We start from the raw sequence: 14,499 nt of genomic DNA, 5'->3' as shown, positions 1-14,499 counted from the left end.
AATCCCAATCCTAATTATAATACTAATAATAAATCTAATCATAATCCTAATGCTAATTATAATTATATCTAATTGAAATCGTAATCGAAATCGTATTTCTAATCCTAATCCTAATCCTAACACTAATATTAATACTAATACTAATACGAATTACTTCTATATACAATAAATAAATGGACAAAAATAAATTGGTCGACGAAGTGAATATTTCAATTGGTTTTTGCTACTACCATTGCATAGAGGTAAGAATATAAAAAAAACATAAAAAATGGTCTAACAAAAACATGTGGCATTGTTAATTACAAATACCCCTAAAAGTAACAATATGTTATGGACCTTAACGGAATGAATGAATTATCTAAATTACATTTTTATTAAACAAACAAACAACGGGTAAATTACAGGTACCCATGCGGTAAAAAAAATATTACATTTACACCCTTGTGGATATATTACATTTACTACCTCGAAGTATATTTGAAAATTCATAATGTATATTCTATGAAACTTTCAATGTTTCATTACTCATAAGTTATAAGGGTGTAATTGTAAGATGAATAAATAGCTCAGGTGGATATATATAGTTACCAATATTATAGGGATTTGTAAGACATTTATTTTTACGTCAGAGGTACCTGTAATTTACCTATAAATAAAATATGGAAAACATTGAAAAATTAAACAGAGTCCAAATATTGATATCTAATAATCTATTCATTCAAATTTTTGTTGGTTTGTGAAAATTATATTGAAATATTTTACGATTTTTGTAAATAAATTAAAAATGCACTTATTAAAGAAAAAAATAGATAATTGTAATTATTTGTATATTTTCATTTTTAAAATAGTAAACACATTTATAGCAGACATGAAATGTGATTAAAGTTATAAATTAACATGAAATTACTATATTAATTTGGGGAAATTTGCTAGACACCTCTTATTTTGGACTTATATAGATAGAGATCATAGTTGCTAGATGAATATATGCATATGTTCTTGGACAAAAAAAATAATAGAAATAAAATTAAATAATCAGTACATGGACATAAACACCCTTAATTCATAAGAAACAAATCTCATATATACTTTCCAATCTCATGTTCCTCTCACCCTATATTTAATCCCTCATCTCTCTCTCTCTCTCTCTCTCTCTCTCTCTCTCTCTCTCGTTCTTCTCTGTCCTTTTTTTTTTCTTTTTCTTTTTCTTTATTTTTTTATGAAGAAATATTGTAGAGAAGGAAAAACAGGGATGTTTTTAGATTATGAGATAATTTCTTGGTGAAAGAATTTAAGAGGACAACAAACATATGCTCCCCTATCCTAAAAAAAATTAAAAATCCAAAATTCTAGACAAAATTCGCATTGTGTCTCCCGTATGTAGAACTTTCCCATCGTTTGTTGTTAGCAATTTCCGTTTGCAGGTTGGTTTAACTTCGCCTGTTGTTTGAAGAATTGCGTTTGGTGTTGAGATTCGATTCCTCTGGTTTACAATTTGCAAGGTACGCCTTAAGTTATATTTTACAAACATTTTGTTTAGTGTTTTTGCTGTTTGCAACGTGTTCCATAAACAACTTTTTTTGCTGGTGTTTTTAATGATGATGATTTTCTTTTTCAGTCATAGGTAGTTTATGGCTTGCAATTCAATAATGCAACTTCTGCGGAATTTTTTTCTTCAGTTTGTTGTTTGCATTTGGTGAAGTCATAGTTAATTTTTTGTTTGCAATTTAATAATGCAAATTCAGAATTTTTTTAGTTCGCTGTTTGCACTTGACGAAATCATAGGTATTTCGTTGTTTGCAATTCAATAATACAAAATTTAATTTTTAGTTTGCTATTTGCAGTTCACAGAGTCATTGGTGTCGCAGGTAGCGTCACAGTTCCCGGAGTCATCAGTAGCGTTTTTAGAGTATGAGGTTGTAAAATAAGTTGTATATTTCTTTTATGAATTAATTTAACTTTTTAGTTAATATTTGGAAGTGAGATTTTTTGGAATTTGTTTTGATAAGAGATTTTTTGGGATTTAATTTGATTTTAACTAAGGGTATTTTTGCCACAATAAATATTATTAATTTATTAGAACATAAAATTTTTAATTTGAATATGCACACATAAATTATAATATAGAAGAGTTTATATAACAAATTGCCCCTATTAATTTAGAGATGATACATTATTAACATTAGTCCACATTTCAATGTAATAAATTGAAACAGATAAAAAGAAAGACGTAAACAATGAATATTCCAAAACATAAAAAGAAATAGGGGATGCAATTTGTAATGTACATTATAAAATCACATATATAAAACCTTAAATGGCGGAATTATATATATATATATATATATATATATATATATATATATATATATATATATATATATATATATATATATATATATATATATATATATATATATATATTAAATGAATGTAATGAAACAATATTTAAAAAAAAAAATTGGTTAGATTTTTATACATTCATCACTTCTTTATAGGAACGAAAATAAATGAATATTTTTCCCCGAACAATTCATAAGAGATTCACAAAATTCTTTCCAATGCTTCGATGCACGATGTCGCCATACATAACACATATGTTGATGTTATTTATGTATCTAAAAAATACAAAAATAACAAATAACATGTTAGACTAAAAACATGTATATGTTTAAATAAGCATAAAACAATTTATTATAGGAAATAATAAAAGTACATGTAAAACATAATAATACCGAAAAAAATTAAAGAAAGACAAATAATTTACAAAACATGTTAAAAAAGTTTTTTGGCTATAAATATAAAATAAAATTTATTCAAATACATTGAATAAAATATATATGAATCTCTATTATAAATCAAGAAATACTCGATTTTTTTAGTTTTTATTACATACTCAACTTCATTAACCTTAACTTTTTCCTTGTCGAAATAAAATTTACAATCATCGCATGTATAATCAAAAGATGGAAAAACAAAGATAAAATTTTGTAAAAATACATCCATACCATAAATATGGATCATATCTTTGCAGGATACACAATGTTACATGATTTCTCTCTTGCCGATGTAGCTGCATATGACATAGACAATGCCATCAATGAGTTTTCAATAAACAAAAACAAAAACATGAGTTAGATTGTTATATATATATGTATATATTTCAACAGATAAAAGAATAAACAATAGACAACAAATGACATGTTTCCGATCAACATGCCGAAAATTTAAGAAAACTAAAATACAATTGCAAAACAAAAAGGCGAAAGAACAAACTGTTAGGCAAATACCGTGGTTTGATGTGATTATAACAAAACGTGTGAAAGAAGAATGAGATGAATGAGTTAGGATCAAGAGTATTTATACTTAAATTTAACATACTAAATAAGTTAATGAAAGGATATTAAGGAAACTGTAAGTTATTGTAATAATTAATGAAAGTAGATCATGAAATTATATGGTTAATATTTGACCAAAATTATAGTTAATATGGTTAACTATAAGATTCTTATATGGTTTATTTTATTTGCCATATTTATAGTATTACAATTTACGTTATTGTGCATTTATTTACCATGGTATTCAATTACATTAAATTTCATTTTGTGGATTTAATTAATTATCATTTCAGCACACGCACAAAATCCGTATGTAAAATAAAGCCAAACATATAAAATTTAATTGAAAAAATCAAATCAAGTGATTAAAATCATCCTCAACAACCGTGCACACACCCACACACACACATATATATATATATATATATATATATATATATATATATATATATATATATATATATTTGACGCATATTAAAATCAATGCAAATTGATGGGATTCAAAATATCTATACTGAAAAAATCGACACCATCTAATACACAAATTCGAATAATTGATTTTATGTCGGGTTGAGTTTTTCAAATAATAATCTGATAAATAATTTTAGTATATTACAAAATAATATAAAGTTCATTTCATATATAAATATATATTATATATATAAGATATAATTACATTTCTATTTTTAATTACAATATTTCGCACTCCATATTTATAATTAGTTTAAAAATATTTATAATTTGTAAATTTAAAAGATTAGTTAATATTAATGTAACGAATTATATTAAAATAACTAATTATATTGCCATAATATTAGTTTCTAAATTATGGCAAATTTTATAAGGAAATGTTTTAATTTTTTAATAATTTTGGAAATATGCATTAAAAATGTTACCAAATAATGAAGATTTACAATTAATGAAGACTTTGTATAAGTATATGGAATAATTAATTCCACGTAGGATATGAGTAGGATGCCACATAGATATGCCACATGTCAATTTCTTAATCTATAAGGGTTTCAATTTATATATTATATAGATAAATTTTGTCACCAAGGACCTGTATCCTAAGACCCCTAATAACTTAATTGTTAAAAATACAGGGTATTTTTATTTATCAATTTACTAAACAAACAAAATACTTTGACTTTTTTTTTTATTACTATCTAATAAAAATAGTTATGTGATGGCAATAATTATACAACAAAAAAAGCAAAACAATATTAAAAATTGATAAAGATAAATATGATAATTAATGTGATTACATCGAAAATCAAGTCCTAATTCATTAATGGATTCGAAAACTCAAAAAAAAATAAAACAATAGTAAAATTGTGTATGTTACCTCCATGAGTCTCTACAAAAAATTTAGCACGTTGTGACTATTATATTCATGGATTTAATAACATTATGAGCAGCAATCTTTGCTATCATTGCAATTTGACGTTTTATTCCGATGTTACCGCATATTATATACACCGATATGATATCTATGTGTATTCAACATCAATCAAATAAAAAATAAATAATTCAAATGAAACCAATGGAAAATAAATAAGATGATCAAAGGAAACTATTAAAAGTCATTTATAAACTAATACAAAGATACGGCCAACTAATAACAAAAAATTGAATTAAAAAATGAAAACAAAAGTGAAATATCAAGAATAACATAAAAACAACAATAAGAACATATAAAAGTGTATACCAATAAAAAATAAGAACAACGAAATGCCAAAATATTAAGGAAACAACAATACATTGAAAACAAACAACAATGAATAATAATGAAAAATTAATATCAAGAATGACAAAATAACAACTAATAATGAAAAATTAATATCAAGAATGACAAAATAACAACGAAATCATCAAGAACAACTAAGCGTTCAAATGAAATAAAATATGGTGGAATAAAAAAATGTTAACAAACCAAATAACATAAATAAAATGAATCAGAAATTTAAAACAAATTTGTTTACGAATTTTCACCATAAACAAAATATGATTTAACAAAATAAAGTTGACCCGTATCGAAAGACATAAAAATACCATATTATAAATGATACAATTTTTGAATTACATTGTATCTATTACACGCACCTTGATGATATCCATATATCTACAGCATCAAAAGAACGAACAACAAAAAATTATAATAAAAACGTTAAAAAACATAAGACAATGCAAAATAAGCATTATCAAAATAACAATTTCAATATCTATATAACACGAAGATCAAATGATAATATATGACAATATCAATAAAAAATAGCAACCAATAAAGGAAAAAAATACAACAAACGAATAACATTGAAAAAATTATCAAAAAGAATAATATAATGACGACCCGAATATTAATAGAATGAGAGGATATATCAAACGAAAATAACAACAGTGAATTAAAAAAATATCAAGAAGAACAACATAATAATAATAGAAGAACAACGAATAACATTGTAAAAAATATCAATATGAACAACATAATAATATTAGAAGGAAGATAAAATATTTAATAGACTAAGAAAATCAAACGAAACAACGAAAAAAAAAAACTTACAAACTATAGTATGGTTTGGTGCGCCGATGATGTGGATGAATGAAAATGATGGAGTATTTATAGTGTTTTGGATGAAATGTAAGAAGATCTTTGTAGATTTAGATAAATTAGGCTATTATATTCTTATTAATATTAATATAATTAGGTAATTATTAATGGAGATTTTTTTACGGATTGATTGATGATTTCCTTATGGTTAAATCAATAAAAAAATTATGGTTTTATGTAATATATAATCAATGATAGTTGTAGCATAATCATCAAATTCCTAAAAAATAGATATATTAAAAAATTGGATAATTATGTTCCATATTTAAAGAATATGAGAAAATATTAAACAAAAATAGATTGAACTGTACCTTAAATGTTAATTAAATTATTACCATAAATTAGAACATTAATAGAAATAAAATAAAATAAAATAATTATGAGAATTTTGAAAAAAAGATGTTGGAGTTCAAAAATAAAATAGGGTTCGAATGAAAAAAAATCACGTAAATGATATTTAAAATAATCCAAAAGTCTTAATTAATATACAAATTAGCTTCATATTAATATTCAGTAAAAATAGTCCTTGGATGCAATTAAATAATTGCCTTAATTATATTATATCATTAAATAATTATCTTTTAATTAGCTTCATATTAAAATATATTAAATATATGAGTAATATATTTCCCTTAAATAGTTGATATGTAATGGCGTAAATATTGGAAGCCATAAATAGTAAAATTATGATATAAGTTATATTAGGATATAAGATATTTGATAATTTATTCAAATGAATTAAATTGATATTGACACATAGGCGATGAATAGGATTCCTACATGGATACTTACATGGATGACACATGTCGTAATTCTAGGGTATGAGGGTTTCAATTTATATATTATATAGATTATATTAATAAAGGTGGTGTTTGCCAAAAGCTTTTTTAAAGTTATTATGAGTTTTTTTCGCTGATAATCTGCGTCTACCTGTTTGTAAAATTACCTTTTGCTTTTGTTTTTTTAAATAAACTGCTTTAAGCTATTTTTTTAAAAGCATCTCTATGCCTGCTTTTTCTATTTAAGTTCATTTTTCAGGATATTTGCAAACACCCCCAACTTTTAGAAATAATCAATTAAAACCAACTTAAGGCACAATCACTAACTTTTGGTTTTAAATAAGCATTTGCAAACACCACCTAAGTTATGAAAATAATAGCAAGGCCCGCAAGGGATGACTAGGGGTGAAAGTCGGATGGATCGGATCGGAATAAGTCTTTTCGGAAAATTTCCAAAAAAAATCGGAAGTACAAAATCAATTCCAATTCCAATTCCAAAATTTACGGAATCTAAAAATTCATTCCAATTCCAAAAGGCTCGGAAATTTCGGAATTTCGGAAAAAAATCGGAAATCACATAAGCTTTAAATTTTCAAAAATTAGCCGGGATTTTCTAAAATGTTCATAATATTTCAAAAATAAGAACATCCACGTCGATAAAAGTAAAACTAATAACTATTAAATTCAGTTAAAAAAAAAAAAAAACACAACATAATATCCAATAAAACTTCCTAACAATAATACATTATGTCAAAATCCTAAAACAAAACTTACAGTTGTATTTTTCGGAAAAATAAATATTATATAATATATATTATTTATAGGTGTATTTTTCGGAAAAAAATCGGATTATTTCGAAATTAATTCCGGAATTAAATCGGATCGGAAATCGGAAATTCCAAATTTATTTTATATAATTCTAATTCCAATCCAAAAAAATCGGAATTTCGGAAGTCGGAATGAAATAAAGTTGTTCCAAAATCGGAACTTTTCGGATCGGAACTGGCGGAAATTGGAAATTCCGTTCCAACTTGCACCCCTAGGGATGACCTAACGGTTAGAGCAAGTGAGCTTGTGTTGATTGTTCCAGGTTCGAAACCCATTGTCAACGGTCGCTAGGTGAAGTTTGTCACGCATGGTTAGCGTAGTGCGGTTTACATCTCTTGTATGATTTGCAAGCTATTTTACGAGCGTGTAGATTTACCCAGTGCACCGCGGGTTTCTTCATTACCAAAAAAATAATCACAAATTTAAATTATCTCATTTTTCATTTCTCTCTTCTCAGTTTTTTTTTTTCTCTTCTTTATTTTCTGACATAAATCTCTAGATAGGTTATTCTCTCTCGATCCGGGAATAAAGAATAAGCATAGCCGGTGCCGCTAGAACAACAATGCTCCTTCTTCTCTTGGAAACGTCGCTAAGGGGGCGATTGGAACGGCGACGAAGATGATGAGCGGGACTAGTATTGCGTCGTTCCATTTGAGAGTGAGCAGGCGCGACTGTGGGTGATGGTGGTGGCGTTGTGGAGGGGAGGTGGTCGATGTTGGAGGGGCACGCGGCGAGGCAAACGACGTTGATGGTGTGGTGTGACGACGATGTGATGAAGATGAAGAGCATATCTAACGTTTTTTTAGTAGATTGTGCGGAAGAAGATGTGGGCGGATGAATTGTAAGGGTTGGATTCATGATCGACTACACTTTAGTCAAGGCCGACTCCGGCTATTTGCGGGACAAGCCACTGCTTTGGGGCCTCAAATCCTAAGGGGCCCCCAAATTAAAAAAAAATAGTATATAAATGTATATTAAAAAAAAAAAGTTTAAATATATATATACATAGAGTTATTTCAGTATGAAAATCATAATTCATAAAAAAAAAAAAAAAAAAAAGGAATCCTCTCGAATGCTTAACACACGTGAAATTAAAAGGAGACAGAACTAGACTGATTAAAAAACTTTTATTTTCGGAAAAAAAAAGAGAAAAAGCATTGTTTTTTTTTTTTTCCTGCTTTGTGGTATAAAGTAAGGTGAATGAAGCTAAATAATTTTGAACCAATAAGAAGACATTTTTTTCAAAATTTGCTTAGGGCCCCAAAATTCCCAGGACTAGCCCTGATATTAGTAGTCAATTAATGTTAATCGACTAATTTTTTTAATTCAAACTAATCGTTTACTTTTATGATTCTCTAATTTGAGATAAACTAAGGTTTATAACAATAGAATATCTGTATTTCTCTTAATTGTTATAAATTATCGTGTCATTTTTACTAGTAGAAAATTCGATATGATTGTGGGCCAAAATTACAACATTTCTTCAAAATTTATTGGTCCTATTTTTCAATTTTCATATTCTAAAATAGTATCCATTAATTTAAATTGAAATTCATGTGGCATAGTTGCTGATCACAACTAATTATAAAGTCGGTGTGCAATAATATCATTACCATGTCAAAGTCAAATTAAACATATTAAAAATCAGATTTGAAAAGTAGATTAATAAACAAAATATGTTTAGGGAAATTATTAACAACCCACAAAGACAAAGTATAGAACGGCGTGTTAATATTCTTCAATAAAAAGTCGAACTTTTTAGTAATTGAAAAGTAATCAAATGATTAGCTTGGTCATATATATGTATACGTGGAATGTATACGTGGAAGATATACCATCATTGCCTTACATATAAAATTGGGATATTACAAATAAGTCCATGGTGGATAATTTATTTCAATTTAGGTCTGCCCTCAAGTCTCTCACAAAAAATGTATGTACATGGTTAAAATACCCCATCACATTTATACATAGTTCAGTTTCATCCATTTAACCCTAATTTAACAATAAGTTAACCACAATTTCACCAATTATTCAATTTCAATCCCTAATTCAATTTTGATCGTCGCCGCCGTTACCCACTGATCTCTTGCGTTGGCTTTCTTTAATATATTTTTTTTGAAAATTTTGAATTGTTTTCTTTCCTAAACACTTTTTGGCCCCGGTAATTGAGTAATATTATTATGGTTGACCATAATATTAACTATATTATTGTTTAACACAACAATATAGACAGACCATTGTTATATTACTATTTAGCACATATTAACACCACAAAATCACTATGTTACATAATAAATTATTGTGTAATACAGTAGTATTATTATGTAGACTGGTCAACAAAAATAAACTAAATGAAACGCTAAAAAAATTAATATTGTTGTGGTTGACATTAGTTTTACTGTCAACCACAGTAATATTAGTGAAGTTGACAATAATATGATTGTCAACCACAGTAATATTATAATACTAGAAGTTAATATTATTAGTTAATCGCTCAACAAAGTAAAGAAAATTAAAAAAATAAATAATAAATAATAAATAATATTGATGTCATTGACAATAATATTAATGTGTTTACAATAATTCAACTGCCTTCCACAGTAGTATTACAGACAATGGCTAGCGGTGGACGCAAAAAACAAATTGAACGCCGCCGGAGATTGGCGTTTACTGTCGTTTAGCGACGAAGAAAAAAATCATAAAGAAAAAAAAATCGACGCTAATGGGAAAAAAATTAAGATTTTTTTTTTTTAAAATTGCATTTTTATGGTCAAAATAGATAAAAATGGAGTTAAATTAGGGTTAATTAGGAATAGAGTTATAAGGAATGAATAATTTTGTCATATACAATAAAGGGATTATTAGCAAGACCCCCCTCATCTAAGAAATGTAGTTAAGCAAAACCCCCTTCCAAAAATAATTAGAGAAAACCCCATTGGTTAGTATTCCACTAAATATTATTTTTATAATTCCAAATCTACCCTTAATTGTTAATATACTATTTTGAAACTCTAATTTCTCCTCTCATTTTTCCTCACGCTCCACTCACCCACTGATTCATCTCTTTCCCAAATTCACCATCTCTGCCTTTCACCACCACCTCTGCCTCTCCCCCGCCGTCCACCGCTACCGCCGCCAAATCCTCACCGACCACCACCGTCCCCTCGTCGTTCCACCACTCAACCTCATTTCTTCTTCGCCGCTCAAAACCCTCACAATCACAGTCGCCGACACCACCGCCGCGCATGCATATGACGCCAACAAGTCGTACATGCTCGACATCCCCTCCACCGCCGCCGCCGCAATTCTGACCGCAGAAACCCCATGGGGAACTATGCACGGACTGGAGACGTTCTCGCAGCTGGTGTGCTTGAAGTCGTCGGTGGTGGTCTGCTCCGCCGCCGCCGCCAATGAGTTCTTCACTAAGAACATGTAATTTATAAATAAATCTGGATATATGTTCTCATTTCTCTCTTCCTTACTGTAATTATCGCATTTAAATTTTCAGCCAAGGGGAAAATAAAACTCCCACCAAGTCCGGCGGTGTGGTACCGATGGGGAGGCTGATTTTGAGTTTTTTTTGTAGATCGGACGGAGGACGGCGCATGTAGAGAATTTCACGCAAGCTGAAACCTTAATCGACTATGTACATGTTCAATAGTCGATTAAGCTAATCAACTATGTTCTGGCAGTCGATTAAGGTTGATCGACTCCATTTTTTTATTTTTATTTTGGATTTTTTGTTTATTGATTCCAAGTGTATAAATCAAGTATAATGTTTGTATATTTTTGTTTTTTGTAAAATATAGTTGATTTTGCATTTTTTCGCAATTGTGATTTGTTATGTTTAGTAGCAGATTCTTAATCAACTATGTTTCATCATTGTCGATTAATATACCTCATATAGAAAAAGAAAATTAAAAAATTAAAGATTTTCCTTAATCGACTATGAAGCGTAGTCGATTTAAGGCTAATCGACTATGCTTCATAGTCAATTAAGGAAACTGATACAGAAAATAAGGGGGAAAAATGGAGAAAAAAAAAAATCGTTGAGCGCGTGACCCAGTGATGATGTGGCGGGCGGGCAAAGTTGGAAAACATAATGGCTCAAAATGGGTGTGGACTTTTCTCAAATAGACTGAAATATTTTGGACCTCTTTCCATTAGAAAAAATAATGAGGGGATTTTCTCAAATAGCCCCAATAATAAATTTGCCTTTTTTTATAATACATGTAAAATAGACGAACTTATTGACAAAGAGATAAAGCACCTGAACCTAGATTAATAAATATTGTTGGTCAGATAACTTCTTACAAACATCCCTATAAAAAATGACATTATTAATTATTTGAGTATTTTACAACAAATGTATTTGACACAAGTTTCAAATTTTGATTTTTACACAAATTACTAGATAAAAAGCTCAAAAATTACTAACATGTCCCGTGAGACATCTTAATACTACTCTTTTGACATTTTCATTCAAGTAAAAAAAATCTCAAATTAAAAAAAAAAAAAAAAAGAAAGAAAAAAGAGAAAAAAGAGTTTCCTTATATGGTAACTTATATTTGGTCTTGGTCAAAGAACACATAGTTTGTCTTAGAATAATTGGGGAATCACTTAGAAATGATTAGCATTTAGCTCAACCCATGATTAGAATAGGACCCATAAGATTGTCTTTTTTTTCTTTTTTTTTTTTCCATTAAGCTAATTATTTTTGTTTCTTTTTCTAACTTCTTTTCACTTAACTTTTCCACTAAAAAAAATTATTCTTATTTTATAGCTCCATAAACTGATTGCATCCACAATTTCCAAATATCCCAAAAAAGTTGGTAAGAATTTGCAATTAACATAAAGGAACATCACATGGAGGCAACAAAGGTGTATTTTAAATGAAGTAACATGCAACCAACCATATATGTGTACTCGGTAAATCTACACTATCGTATAATAGTTCGCAAATTATACAAAGAGACGATGTAAACTACACTAGGCTAATCATGTGTGACAAACTCGACCCAACGACAGTTGACAATAAGACTCGAACTCGGGTCAATTGACATAAAATCACTTGCTCCAACCGTTAGACCATCCCTTACTGAACTGTTTAATTTAGCTTCTTATATGATTGATAATGGGCAAAAGTTGAAATGGTATCTACTTGAGTGTCTACTAGCATTAAGTAACTACTTTCTCAACTCACGATATGTGACTTGAACATCGAAAAATTATCGCTTGAGGTAATATAATTCTAATATTTTACCTAACGCATGCAATTTTGCCTTGTAAAATTGACAGATATCTACTCTTTGTATGGTCGACTCAAAACCCCTATTTGGTCAATATTCTCGAGAACTCTAGCTCGAGATTTCCCTGAACTATTCAAGGGTGCATTTTGATGACAGTACTTGAGATAGAAATTTTAAATCCATAATAATAAATCCGTTAGGCTTGTTTAAATGGAGTCATTTTTTACAATGAATTTTAAATCCATAATTCTTATTTCATAATTATAAATCAAATGTGTAACACCCAAAACTAATCATTGTTTTTTTTGGTACAATATACTTTAAAAAATTTAAAAAGTAGACATTGATTAGACATCTTTTTCGATAATCAGATTCGGTTAATGAGGTCAGTAGTTAGGTTTTGGAATGAACCCAGACTATTATATTTGTTCTAAGCACAAAGATATTCTTCTCTAATTGCAATTAATGTGGTCGGCCAGCATTTAAAATTATATTTACGTCTTCAATGTTTTTTTTTATTGCTCCATCTGTTTCACAATATATGTTGTTTTTCAAAAAAAAAAATATTGTTTCATATTTGCTTTAGTTACAATTTTTTTCAATTATGCGCTCTTATGAACTCTCCAACATTTTCTCTGCATTAATTAATAAATAAGGGTATTTTGGTCTAACAATATCTATTTTCCTAAAATCAAGACCTATTCATTGAGTTTCTTAAGATTTGTGCAAAAATAAAAAACGACATCTATTTAGAAACGGATGAAGTATTGGAACCAACTCTCAATCTCAATTAAATAATTGCCACACTGCTCTACACTAATTTCTCATCTACATTTAGAATTTTGCTTCTGCATTTATCATTTTTGTTTACAAAAAAAACTTTTAGTTCATCGATTCTCGTTGATTATGTTAAGATCTTATAATGATATACCTTAATCAAATTATTAAAAATGTATAATGTAGTCCTAGTTCATTGTATTAAGATTTCATAATTTGGTTTCAAGAAATATTTGTTTAGATTAATGCATGTCTTCTCCATTCAAAGAATTAACCCTCAATTTCAAAATGAAGCACACATTAAGGCATCCTAGTTCCCAAAGAACAAGGTTCATATTATTGTACTAATGATTTTCATATTTGTTTAATATTGCAATTAACTGACATAACTGTGATAACTGAAACCCTTTAAAATATGTTTTTTTAATAATATTATGAGATTAAAAAAATTAAATAATAAATATATATATTATGCCTAAATTAGGAAATTCATTGATCCATTGAGAACATGGGGAGTTCATATGATCACATGGACAATGGAAGAGGTTGATGTTGGTTGACCATTGCTATATATATATATATATATATATATATATATATATATATATATATATATATATATATGTGTGTGTGTGTGTGTGTGTGTGTGTGTGGGTGTGTGTGTTTGGCATGTGAAATAATAAGAAACAATTTGATCATGTTCAAATTTTGAATAATTTGCTTTTATTAACTATTTCTTGTTTTCTTCATCATTGTAAATGCATGTTTTCTTGGCTTATGGGATCATACACATGATGAAATACACCATGTTATTTTAAATAAGTGTGCACACACACGAGTGCGTGTTATTATGTATAAATCTACGGTTTCAATCTATATACTGTATTTCGCCAGGTTTAGGTTCCACGTAACCT

The sequence above is a fragment of the Erythranthe guttata genome, chromosome 7 (assembly GCF_056151865.1).
Source record: "Erythranthe guttata isolate IM_541 chromosome 7, IM_541, whole genome shotgun sequence".
In the NCBI taxonomy this organism is placed as follows: domain Eukaryota; kingdom Viridiplantae; phylum Streptophyta; class Magnoliopsida; order Lamiales; family Phrymaceae; genus Erythranthe; species Erythranthe guttata.
The sequence above is the reverse complement of the archived record's forward strand: the minus strand, read 5'-3'. Positions refer to the sequence as shown.